The sequence below is a fragment of the Mus musculus genome, chromosome 6 (assembly GCF_000001635.26).
Source record: "Mus musculus strain C57BL/6J chromosome 6, GRCm38.p6 C57BL/6J".
NCBI classification, from domain to species: Eukaryota; Metazoa; Chordata; class Mammalia; order Rodentia; family Muridae; genus Mus; species Mus musculus.
The window spans coordinates 145,533,933-145,547,325 of record NC_000072.6 but is presented as its reverse complement, the minus strand read 5'-3'; the positions used below and the strand labels follow the sequence as shown (position 1 = coordinate 145,547,325).

General features: G+C 45.7%; 1 long non-coding RNA gene across 1 annotated transcript in view; it reads left to right on the top strand.

Annotated features, from left to right (window-relative positions):
• The window catches only part of Gm38475, a 160,975-nt gene that overhangs the window by 66,994 nt on the left and 80,588 nt on the right, over nt 1-13,393 (top strand). The window contains exon 2 of the long non-coding RNA XR_378153.2: nt 3,822-3,881. This is a non-coding gene — a long non-coding RNA (predicted gene, 38475). The remainder of the gene's footprint in view (nt 1-3,821; nt 3,882-13,393) is intronic.

Genomic DNA, 13,393 nt, shown 5'->3' with positions numbered 1-13,393 from the left:
AGAGCTTTTCTCATGTAGACAGAACAGATATATATTAACCTATCTTGTTGATATTGCCAATCTCTCTCTGTCTGTCTGTAGCCAAGATATTCAGGGTGTCTTCCCCGGTCAAATCTTATTTCTAATAATTTAGATGGAAGATAACCCTGCCCCAACCCTAACTCTGGGTCCTTATATTGACTACTAGAAAATATCTTTCCTAGGGCAAAATTATTTTTGCCAACAGAAAAAGCATTATCTTTCAAAGTGAAATTATAAATATACCTTATGTAGATAAATATGTCTATATTCCCCTTTTTCTTTATATAAATTTGAGATCAATATGTATTTACCTTTTAGATCATTAAGGATATATTATTTATTATTAAGCAAAAACCTAGATAGTACTTTTATGGAAAAAATGTGTCATTTTGGATGTTTGCAAATTGCTATATCTTATAAATTGTAGTGACATTCTGAATTTACTTAAAATCTTTAAAATTCTTCTATGTGTTAGTAAAGTCAACCAATAAAAATATCCTTCCTGTTTCCCTGCTATTAGGGAAAAACAAAAACATTCAAACAAAATCCAAGCAAGGAAACAAGAGAATTCTAAGTTGGGGGCCAGCTGTGTTAGGTTATCTCACAGGCCTTGGAAGTCAGGCGTTGCCACACTGTACCTGAGCCCGTGTAGCAGCAAGCGCTAACAAACATCTCACAGCCAGAGAGCTCTGAGTTCCAGCTGCCACCAGTTTCCTTTTTTCTTCCTCTATTTTTCCTGACTAATTTAGCGTTCCATCTTTCAGATCTCTCTTTACCCAAGTCTGTTTCATTTGATCTTCCTCAGAGAGGGCACAGAAACCATGGTGCTACTGAATGTGCTGTCGCTAGCTCCATGGCAACAAGGAAAAACAAAACCGTACAAGATCCAAGCGCCTTCTGCTGGAGTGTTTTCCATTTTTTAACATGGAAAGTATTTTTCCCTTTAATCTCTGACTCGCTTTAGGGATGTCGATTTACCAATTTTAAACTTAGTGCCTCCGCAGTTAGGACGCTTGGGGCTGTTAGTTTTATTGCAGCTCAGAAGCAATGTTCCCTTTGAACTTCTGGGTCTCTGCAGGCTCCTGGGGTCAGCAGGTGTCTAAGGCAGCCAGCTCCGCCTCCTCAGCTCCGCCCCGCCCCTCAGTGCAGCTCCGCCCCCTCAGCGCAGCTCCTCCCCCTCAGCTCAGTCCAGAAGGTTGCCCCACTGGTTCAGCCTCCTGCCTTCCTGGCCAGGCCTCTCCAACCCACTGGGCTTCTGCACTGCTTCAGGCCTTCACCCACAGCCTCAGGCCTAGCTCTCTCTAGGGCTTCTGTCTGCTTTTGTTCTCTCTCTCTCTCTCTTTTTTTTTTTTTTTAAAAAGACCAGGCCTCTTGTCCAGCTGTGCTGACTCCCCCACCCCCACCCTTTTACCCAGGCCTTGTCAAGCTGTAAGCTTGGATTCTAACTGCTGTTAAGTTGTGGGCCAATTTATAGTAGAATTAATATATTCTATCTAGCTTGTATAAAAACCTTACAATACTGGTATTTATTTACAAGCTGTAAGCCTAGATTGGGCAGGCTTAGTTAAAATTGAGCTATTCTAACTTACATCCCAGCCATATGTCCCTTGTCACTTGCTGATCCTCCTGGCCACGTGCTCATGGTCCATCTCCTTTCATGGAGGCCTCCTCCTCCCTCTGTGTCCTTTCTTCTCTTCTCTGCTCTCTTTCCTGAGACCCCTCACGCAGTCTTCAAGTCCTGCCTTTCTCTCTCTACTGCCCAACCACAGGCAGTTATTGACTGATTAACTTGGGGAGCAAAGGTTTTTATTGACCAATTAAGTTGGGGAGCAAGGCTTACAGAGTATCATTTAGTGTCGTTGGGGATCTCCTAATTGCAGGCAGCCTAATCTTGAGAGCCAGTATTTAGCATTTGTGTACATGGCAGCATCAAACCAACTCCAACAGAGACATTTCATGGAGGAAAGCGTGAGTGGCCTGGGTCAGTGACACCTAAATGCTGGTTGTCACGAGGACAAGAAGCTGAAGTCGCCTATAGGTCTGAGATGAGGCAGACATGGAATGAGCAAGTGACTGACTTGAAGTGTCCTGAGCAGGTGGTTAATACCCACCAAGGAGCTGTGGAAGGGGGCGTGGTTTACTCAGGTTCTCAGTTTGAGGGGTGTAGCCTGCCCCAGTGGTAAAGGTGTGGTGGTGGATTGTTCTCCACTGTAGCAATGGGGACATAGGCTGTGAGGTCACATCTTACCAGAGCAGGGAGCAGAGAGGGTGAACAGGAAGCAAGGCTGAGTTACAACCCTCATGACCCGCCCCTCACCTCCAATAGTGACTCACTTCCTTCTGCCAGACTTCACCTCCAAACAACTTTCTAAAGCAGCACAGTTGGGCAGTCATGTTCAAACACTGAGGATGGCATAGCTGTGTGAGCTTGCACAAGATACTTAACCTCTCCAAACATCCACTTCTTTGTAAGTAACACCATGGTAGTGCTACCCTGAGGACAGCTATAAGCACGCAAGCAAATGCATGTTTCTCATTGTCATGTGTAGCGAATGTGAAATGTAGCGAATGTGTAATGCCTGCTAGAAGCATCGACTTCTTTGTGGCTGTGTAAGTACCATGTGCCACTGAGAGACCCGTCTCCACCACAGACTGCTGTTCTACTCAGCTTAGCCCGCGTTGTCTTAGACGATATCCAGGTTGCCGTTCACTCCCGCATTCCCCTTACATCAGATGGTCTCTGCGTACTGTTTATGGAGTCACTCCTGTGTCTGACGCTTCAGATGTGCTGCGGGACGTGTGGGAGGCCCAGCGCTGTTAGCTCCAGAGACTGTTGCCATTGATCTCCTTGCTGATTCTTGACAGAGCCTTAAGGCTACTAAGAATCCAATGACTGAGATTATCATAGCTTTGAAGTCATCCTCCATTCTTCCCACCAGGACCTCTAAAAATAAAACTGGCAGGCCAGCCCAGAGCTTGGATGTCTGCTCAGGCGTGACCCCTTCTGTCCCATGGTTTATCCCTGATGGGGTGATCTGAATCACCTCGCTGTGGCCCTTTACTGATAACTATGTTTACTCCAGAGACTGCGGACATCTCAGCCACCCTCCAGTCCCTTCTTGAAGAGAGCTGTCTGTCTTTGCAGAGATCCCTTGTTATCTGTGTCAAGAAAACCTGTGTTCAGTTGTTGAGGCATGCCGACTAAGTCTATTTAAACCCGCACAGAATTTCGGTACCAGTGTATGTGCGCTTGGAGTTAGTTGATTGTCACTTTTATTCAATTAAGATGCTTGTGGTTTGTCAGGGATTTATGTTACTGAACCCTGGATGACTTGTCTCTAACACTAAGAGACAGAGTCCAGCTTACTTACCCCCCTCACTTCTGGGCAGGATTTTATGCATCCCAGGCTACACCTCTTACATAGTCGAGGGTGACCTTGAACGCCTAATCTCCCTGTTGAATTCTGGGATCACGGTGAGTGGCACCACACATGGATTGTAGTTTGGAGGTTCAAATCGGTGTCTTTATAACGCTAGGCAAACACTGCTGACTGAGCTGTGTCCTCAGCCCCATGTCACCTGTTCAGGTGGGATTCCTGCATCCTGGTTTGTTCTCCAGTGCTGCACTTCCGGTGATGACTGGATGCACAGACATGTGGCCCTTCTTGGTCCATCCTGTTCTGTAGAGGCTCTGTGTTCTCAGCTCAGGCTTCCCCTGGGTATAGGGGCTTCCCCCAGCAGGCTGCAGGGCATTTCAGTCTAGGAGCCCCTCAGTGAGGTTTCTCTTGTTGGTACTCCAGGTATCCCAGGACCCCTGCACAGCAAGCAGCAGTGTCAAGCCCAAAAGGAGGAATTCTCAGGTAAGGTCTTTCTTTTCAGTTGATCCCTCTGGCCAGTTTCTGGCATCACCTCCACCCTAATATCTCCAAATTACAAACACAGTTATAAAATAGAAATTGTTCTCCCTGCTCTTTCCTTTAAAATTTATAACGAAGAAACTTAGTAGAACAGCTCAACAAAAAAAAAAAAAAAATGTATTAGAAGAAATCAGCTGTGTTTAAAATTGTTTCAGACTAAGAACAATCAAAGGAACAACAGCAGCCACTCATCTGGGTTCAGCCTGCATTCCTCTACAGGAATCCCAGCTAAAACAAATAGTTGTTAGTGTTTCATTGATTTTTTTTTACATTTACTTATGTCTGTCTGTCTGTCTGTCTGTCTGTCTCTGTTTCTGTCTGTTTCTGTCTCTCTGTCTCTCTGTGTGTGTGTGTGTGTGTGTGTGTGTGTGTGTGTGTGTGCGCACACGTGCATGAGCAGATCAGGTCAGAGGATACCTTAAAGAAGTCAATTCTCACACACCCACATACACACACATGCACGCACGTGCATGCGTGCACATACAAAAAAAGAAAAAGAAAAAAAAGTTCTCTCCTATCATGTGGGTCAAAGGAGTTGAACTTGAGTCATCGGGTTTGCGAACATCTTTTCCAGCCTTAACTATGTTTGAATATGAGAATGTGGACAACATCTTTTGCACACTGATATTGAAAAATTACGTGTGGTCTACCTGACATTCACATTTAGCTGAGCTTGTGTGCTTTGGGGAAGGGAGCCGTTAACATCCTTCCCCACGGGGTCATTCTCCCTACTAGTGGTGTTCCTATGCCAGACCATCTGAGGAACATTTACATAGTAAGCCCCCAGGTGTATGTGTGAAGCAAAGATGGTTAGTGTCTTAGTTTGGGCTTCATTGCTGTGAACAGACACCGTGACCTAAGCAACTCTTATGTCTTAGTTTGGGCTTCACTGCTGTGAACAGACACCGTGACCAAAGCAACTCTTGTAAAGGCAGACATTTAGCTGGAGCTGGTTTACAGTGTCAGAGGTCCAGTCCATTGTCATTATGGTGACATCCAGGCAGACCTGATGCTAGAGGAAGCAAGACTTCTGCATCTTGATCCAAAGGCATCCAGAAGGAGACTGGCGTCTGCAGGCAGCCAAGGGAAGCCTCTTCTGCCCTGGGTAGAACCTGAGCACAGAACCTCAAGGCCCACCCCCACAATGTCACACTTCCTCCAACAAGGCCACACCTCTTCACAGTGCCACGTCTCATGGGCTAAGCATATTCAAACCACCACACTCAGCCATGACTTTTTAAACATTAGCATTCCAAATTCTATTCTCTGTTTCCTTTAATATGGCATGCATTCCTCACTCTTGCCTGGACCCTAGGCTATCTCAAAGCACACTACCATAAGGCACCTCTAGTCTCATGTCAACATGACAAGATGCTATCATCCGTGCAGCAACACTATAAGGCCTCTGTAGTGGCTATTCCTGGTTGTCAACTTGACAATATTTGGAATGAACTACAATCCGGAATTGGAAGGCTCACCAGTGACCCTTATCTGGAGGCTTGGAGATCCTTATCTGGATCTGGGTTTGAAGATCTTGAGCCATAGTGGCTATGGATTCCAGAAGATTGAATCTCCGAGTTTAAGGAACATACCTTTAATCTGGGCTCCACCTTCTGCTGGAGACAATATAAGGACATTGGAAGAAGGGAGTCTAGCTCTTGCTCTTGATCCTTCGCCTGCTTGCTGCGTGAGACTGAGTAACTGCTAGATCCTTGGACTTCCATTCACAGCTGCGACTGAACCATTGTTGGGAATTGGGCTGCCCTGCCGACTGTAAGTCATCAATAAATTCCTTTACTATCTAGAGACTATCCATAAGTTCTGTGACTCTAGAGAACCCTGACTAATACAGCCTCCGAACGCTAGCCTCATAGAACGCTGCTTAGACGTTCGCAGCTACTGTGACTTCTGCCCATTTTCTTAGTTAAGAGATTTTACCTTAATTCTCCTTTGATTAACATAACCATATAGACAGCCAATGAGCACAAGTCCAGGAGATGGACAGGCATCCCATGGTCATGGCCATTTCTAGAAAATGACTTACAATAACCTCCATGTTGTTCATGTTATTTATCATTTGTAAAGTAGATTTATATATCAGTCATGTGTGTGTTACCAGGTGTAGGAAAGTGCTGTGTGGCACATGTGGTATGCTGTGTATTATGCGGTGTGGCATGCTGTGTGACATGTATGGCATGCTGTGTGGCATGCTATGTGACATGATGTGTGACATTCTGTGTGGCATGTTGTATGGCATGCTGTGTAGCATGCTATGTGGCATGCCATGTGGCATCCTGTGTGGCATGTGTGGCATGTTGTTTGGCATGTTGTGTGACATGCTGTATGGCATGTGTGGCATGTTGTGTGGCATGCTGTGTGACACGTGTGGCATGTTGTGTGGCATGCTGTGTGATGTGTGGCATGCTGTGTGACATGTGTGGCATGCTGTGTGGCATGGTAAACTAGCAGTCATTACCTTGCTTTCACTGTGCTTGTCAGACTAACAGAAGCCCATTTTATGCACTGTCTTTCCCTAGGCATAACCTCCACACTAAAGCATAGCTGCAGCTAACAACCATCTTGTTGCAACATACCCACAGTCCTCAGTGCAGCCAGACTGTGAGCACAGGTCAGAGGTCACCAGCTAGTGCAGTCAAGTGTAATAGGAGAAAGTTCCTTCCATCAACAACGATGTGGTGGTTGTGCATCAGTGTGTAGACATGCACTAGAGGTGAGAAAGATACCACCTCTATAAAAGTAGCCAGATGTGGAAATGGCCTTTCCTTCATAATTGGTATTAGTTAGGTTCCTTTCAGACCCATTAATTCAATTTGGATCATCATGGTTTCAGAGAAGTCTTAAGAAACTGGAAAAGATTCAGAAACCTGAATCACCCATATGAAAATTTTATTTAAAAGAGTTAAATATGCAAACATTGTCTTCAAAAGTTGAAAGAACTGAAATTGTTTAACGTTTGAAAGGCTTGGGATGGCTGGGACTATGATGAGTCCGTGGGCAGTAGAGTTCTTGCCTAGCATGAGATAACCCTTCTCACTACAAAAGTGAAGAAAGAATCAGAAGAGGGAGGGGAAAGAAGAGAAAGATGAAAAGGGAAGTAAGGAAGAGAAGGGGAGGAGGAGAAGAGGGATTGGTGGGAAGAAAGGGAGGGAGAAACAGAGGAGACAGGAAGAAGAAGCGGGGCCTTAAAGGGCAGCACATACACATAGCTCCAGCACTCAAGCAAGCAGAGCAAGCACTTCAAGGCCAGCCTGGGCTTTGCAGGAGAAAAACAGAATAAGAAACAAATACATTAAAAGTAAGAGATTTTATTTTTCATGAAGAACTTCTGGCAACTTGGTGCCATTAAGTTATATTTCTGCAATCAAAGACTCTTGCTTTAAAATTTTGTAAGTAACAATCAGTCTTGGCCACTTTCAACTTGGCATCTTCCTGACCCAGGGAATGTTGAAAGAATGTCAACAGTTCCTTTTAGCTTCAAAATATAGCTAGAAAGCAACTATGTATGGAAAAAGTGTTGCATGGTCTGAGAGCTGCTTAAAAGTCACTGAGGAGCAAGCTGGGCTTAAAAGTCACTGAGCGAGCTGGGCCGGTCACAATGCAGAGATGAGAATCTTGAGGTGTCCTGGCTGATACAGAGAGCAGCAGGAAGCTTGTCAGTCAGCTTCCAGCCCACAGCCCCAGGCCAGCCTGACTGAAGGGATTCTAGCAGCAATTACACTGGATCTGCACGGCTGACGTGAAAGAAGGCAGCTAATGACTTCTTCCAGCATAAATCACCGTGACCACCTTGACTCGTGACAACTAAACACATATATCCCAAACCAGTTGACATTAAATTAACAATTCTCAGTGTAGAAGGGATGTTTCCCTGATTGATTCAGGGTGGGTCTGTTGGTGTCCTGGCTCTGACCTGTTATGGGTTGGCTGCAGGATTCATTGGCTCTTTCTCAAGGCTCAGCACACGTGCACACTTTTGTCTCTTCTTGTTGCAAAGCCATGAGCCAGAGCGCCAGGCTTCTCTTCTCGCTTGCTCGGTGACCTTTGTCCTCGAGTGTCACTAGTGAAGGTCACAGCCTCGTCCTGGTTCTTATGACCCTTCTGGGAGTGTGAGCCACCAGTCCTTTGTTTAGTGTCGGTAATTTTTTAGCTTGTACACACAGATATTTGTAAATTGAGTATTTATTTCCCATCTGTATTTGTCTCTGTGGGATCTGTGAAGGGCTTAAAAGCCTTAATAACCATAACAGTGAGACAAAGCAAAGCAAAAGCCAGGCGATTAAATAAATCAAGGCTTGGGCTGCAGAGATGGCTCATCCAGTAAAGATCCTTCATGCACAAAGACCTCAGTCCCCAGAACGAGAAATCAGTGTGTGAGAGGGTGCACTTCACCACCCAGCACTGCTGGAAACAGAAACAGGTGGACCCCCGGGGGGCTCACTGGCCAGGCAGTCCAGTCTAATTGGGAAGGCCTGGACCAGTGATAGACACAGTCTCAAAATACAAACAAAAAAATGAAAAAGGACTTAAAGTTTACATTTCTGGGGTGTGAAGCGATCTCCAGAGTTGGACACTCACTCTGCCTTCTGTCCTGCTTCACACAGGGCCTTGTGAGCTGGTGGGGTGTTATAGTTTACACGTTCCATCTGTCCACATTCCAGAAAGCAAGGTGGAGATGGAGATGGAGGAAGTCCCAGAACCTCTACAGACGCACACACACACACACACACACACACAATTTCTAGCTGATTCTCATTGGCTAGAATGTCAGTCAGTGGCTATTCCCAGCAGCAAGGGATGCTGGGAAATGTACTTCTTCCCGGTGAGAATTGCATGATCTTGGAGGAAAAGATCACTAGGTGGAGACCTGAACAGTGAGCAGCCTGTCTCACAGAGCCCAAGCTTCTATGGCGAGTAGTTTTAACCCACAGGCAGGAGCTGTCAGCATGGTACGGATGCCATTCCTGAGTGCTCCATCATATTGTCTTGTGAATTGGGGAGAAGATGCCCCATTTTCTCAAGGCTAAATAGTTCCTAAAACACACAGAGGATAAGTGGTGCACCCCAGCCACTCAGTTAGTCTGCCACAGCTAAGCCGTTGCTCCCTGGGCCAGATCCCTAAGATGTGCCCGTCTGTATCAGTGCAGAGTAGCTACGGACCCTGCCTTGTTCAGCATAAAGCATAGTAGAGTTCTTAATGCAATCTAGTTTGGGCTCTGTGACAATGACGGTCCTAGGTGTGAAGAAAACCAAGTGAGTTTCTCTCTTCGTTTTGACATGGTAGCCAGTTTTGTCAGCATTCTCAAAGGAATCAGCTGGCAGTGGCATCCCACCTCTGCTACGGCATCCGTCCTTAAATACCGACTCTCTTTTTCTGACTCTAGAAATAAGAAATCGTGTGAAGTTTAAGTTCAGTGGTTGCGATGTGTTCATTCTTTTGCAGCATTTTATTCTTTTATGTGCATGGGGAGGATGTGTTTCTGTGTGTGCTAATGTGTCTTTGTGTGTGAGGATGTGTGTATGAGTGCATGTGAGTATGTGTTTAAATGTGTGTTTGTGAGTATGTATATGTGAATGTGAGTGTGTGTGTAAATGTATATGTATATGTGTCTGTGAGTGTGTATATGTGAGTGTATGTGAATGTCTAAGTGTGTGCATGTGAGTGCCTGTATGTGAGAGTGTGTGTGTGCATGTGGAAACATACAGTGGTTGATGTCTCAAGGCTTCTTCACTCACTTACTACTTTGGCTTTTTAAATTGTTTTACTTTTTTAAAGAATTATTTTTACTTTATTTGTTTAACTGTTTTGCCTCTGGGGTGTGTGTGTCTGTGTGTGTGTGTCTGTGTGCGTGTGTTTGTATGTGTGTGTGCGTGTGTGTGTGTGTACCACATAGGTACTTGATTTTTTTTGAGGTCAGAAGAGGACATCAGATCCCTGAAATCTGGGGTTAGAGATGGTTTTGAGCCACTGTGTGGGTCCTGAGAACTGAACTGGGGGTCCTCTGTGGTACAGCCAGTGCTTTTAAAAACTGTGCTCTCGTTGACCCCTTATACCCTATTTTGTTGAGATAGGGTCTTTCAGTGAACCTAGAGTTGCTGTTGGGACTAGACTGTCTGGCCAGCAAGCTCCAGGTATCCTATTTCAGCTTCCACAGAACTGGGGCTCCAGGCTTACATCATCATGCCCAATTGAAGTTGTTGTTGTTGTTCTCCTCTTCCTCCTCCTCCTCCTTTTCCTTCTTCTTCTCCTCCTCCTCTTCCTCCTCCTCCTCCTCCTCTTTCTCCTCCTCCAAGTGTACATTTTATGTGTTTGAGTGTTTTTTCTGTATATATATATGTGTATCACATGCATGTCTGGTGTCTGCAGAGGCTAGAAAGGGGCACAAGATCCCCCTTGGAACTGGAATTACAGAGTGTTATGAGCTGACATATGGGTGCTGAGAAGCAAACATGGGTTCTCTGCAAGAGCAGTCAGTGCTCTTAACTTCTGAGCCACCTCTCAGCCCCTGAGGCAAGGCAGATGATCACTTATTTCCCACCTCAGGATGATGCTGTCAGTGTGTTTGTCAGGAGAGAGGCTGTGCCATGGAGAAGCCTCACCAGGTAAGGTTATAGGGAGAGAGGTATTAATCCCAGTCTACAGAAAGGTCCAGTCTTGTCTAATTGCACAAGGGAAAAAAAAAATCAGGGTTTTTTGTTGTTGCTGTTATTGTTGCTTATATAGTGACAAATGTTTAGCAGATTGGAATATATATTTCAGTCCTACTAAATGTCAAATTACTGGAACGTTTCCTTGATTTCAAAACCATCTGTGCTTTGTCTTCGAAGGTGAGTGTTATACTTCTTGACATAGACCTAGCTTTCTAACCAAGGGTATGCCATATAAATATTCCACATCAGCCGGTGTGAGAAATGGTCTGCTTTTAAAATAACTGATGAGGGTAGAGAAGATTTAATGTTTGTGGATCTCATTATTATTTCGGCCTGTTCCGAAGAGGGATTTTAATGGCTCTTTGTCCACATAAATCATGCTATAGTTTTCCAGGAAAAAGCTCAAGGAAAATGAAATAAACGAGACAGCGATAGCTTCCTCAAAAGGTTTAGTGTTGGAATTTCCAAGTACAGCTCAGCAGTGGGCATAAAGCTATTATGACCTTCACGGTAACAACAGCCCACCTCGCCAGTACCCAACATAGGCAATCTTGATTCATCTCCAGCTCCATCTGCAGCTTCCCTCTTTTCTCTGGACTGTTTGAAAGATTCCTTATAACCATCTCACTTACCTGTCCAGGCAGCGGTCTACAATAACCATGAGAATAGGCCCTGGGCCTCTGCAGCCACCATATTCCAAAGATGCTCAAGTCATTTATACTAAATGAAAAGAAGACCTGCGAAGCCTCCTCTCATTCCTCTTTCTGATAATCCTAAACCAATGTAACCACCATGCTTGGTGCATTGTGCCGTCTGCGGGGAGGGGCCAGAGACGCATCAGTGCAGGGCCAGCGTGGGCGCTTTCACGAATGCTTCCACTCTCTTTCACGAATGCTTCCACTCTGTAGTTGCTCAGTCCACAGATATGTAAGCCATGCGACTCACAAGCCACAGATGTGTTTCTTGTTTTAGAGGTTGTATTCCCAAGAATATAGTGAGTACAGAGCCAGGAAGAGCAGTGTCACGTGATGCGGCCACCGCGATCCTTTTCTTCAGTCGGGATCCCAGCAGGCTTGGCCCGCTCCCTCTTGTAGTGCTCCAGTGTCTGTCTAAATACACAGGTTCGTCTCTGTGGTTTGTTTTGAAACTTGAATGAAATACTCATGCGGGGTTCACATCATGAGCCTACATGCCTCCCATTTCTGAGAGAGCGTTTATTACGCTTCTCAGCCCCCTGGTCTCTGTTGGAATCAGACAGATTCAGGTCTGAACTTTCCCCTGTGCTTTATTTGATCTTATTCATAACTAGAGGGCAAGTTTGTGTCTATGTAAGGTGTGGTGTGGGCCTGCACCCACGCCTGCACCTGCACCTGCGTGTGCACCTTTGCATGCAGGCTAGCACTTGACACATGGCTTATGGAGGGAACTTTTGGGACTCAGTTCTCTTTCCACCATGGGATCCAGAGATCAAACTCCCATCCTCCGTCCTTGGGGATGTACTGAAATCACTTTTACCTACTGTGTGCCTCTCTGGCCCTGAGGGTGTTTGTTTGTTTGTTTGTTTGTTTTACAAGAGAACACATAATGCTATGTGCATCCTGCTGTGTCACATCAAGAGGAAGAGATGCTAAGCTGACTCTTTCCGTGAAGTTGATGTTGTCTGTTAATGTCACCCACATCCCTCCCTTAAACATTTCCTTATCAGCCTGTCACTAACACACTCAGCCGCTTATAATCATCACCTAAGTCACCTGTTTGAGCCACAAATGAAGCAACACATGGAGCTCCTTCAGTTTTGCAAAACGGAGATACTTCTGTTTCTATAATTCCTTCTGCTCTCATTGGTTAGGATCATTTGCCAGATGTTATTTTCTTGAGAGTTTCAGATCTCAGTTGAGGACCAGAGAGAGAAGCCCACTCTCCTCTATTTTCTCAGGCTTGCGTCATGCAACACTCATGACCGTTTCTAATGTCAGTCAGCCACTCAGGCCTTCAGCCGCATCTGCCCCCTCCTCACTATCCCACTACCACAGGCTGGTCTAGGCCCTTACCATTTTGCCTAGATTATCTCTGACTAATTTGTATCACTTGCTTCATCATGTTCCCACACTCGTCCTGGCTTTGTAAGGACCACGGGCTGCTGCAGCACCGCCCTGGTCAAAACACACGCTCCTACCCCCCAAGTCTCAGTCCCCAGTCTCCACCCCTGTATGAGAGCTTCATTTATTCAGTCACGCTTTGGCAAGAGCTTGTGGTGTTACCTGAAGTACGATGCATTATATAGCTCAGGTGTTGGCACTGGTGTGCACCAGAGCTGACACTCAGCTGTGATGGCCAGGCTTTAACAGAAGGCACAGTGTGGAGAGCACACCTTAGTGGTGAGCATGGCCACAGGGACCCAAAGAAGCGGCAACTCACCTAATCCTGGAGCTCTTCACAAGGCTTCCTTGAGAGATGGCATCTTACTTGAGCCCTAGAAAGCAAGTAGACCATAATTGGGGTTATTGGCTGGTGTGTAGAAGGGCTCCCACATCTAGATGGAACGCTTCCTCTCCGTCCATCCCTTTCAGCTTCTGAGCTGCTCTGCCATCCATTGAAAATTCATTTAACAAATTTGGCTTCCCCATCATATGAACCAGGAACTTTCCAGGCTCTGAGGCACAGCAGGGAATAGCCAGTTCCTTGCTGTCCAGAGTCTATGTTCAAATGGAAAGAGGCGGACAATATAAAGCAAGCAAGAACGTGCATATGACATGCTAGAAGGTGGCGAGCCTGATGTGGCATAG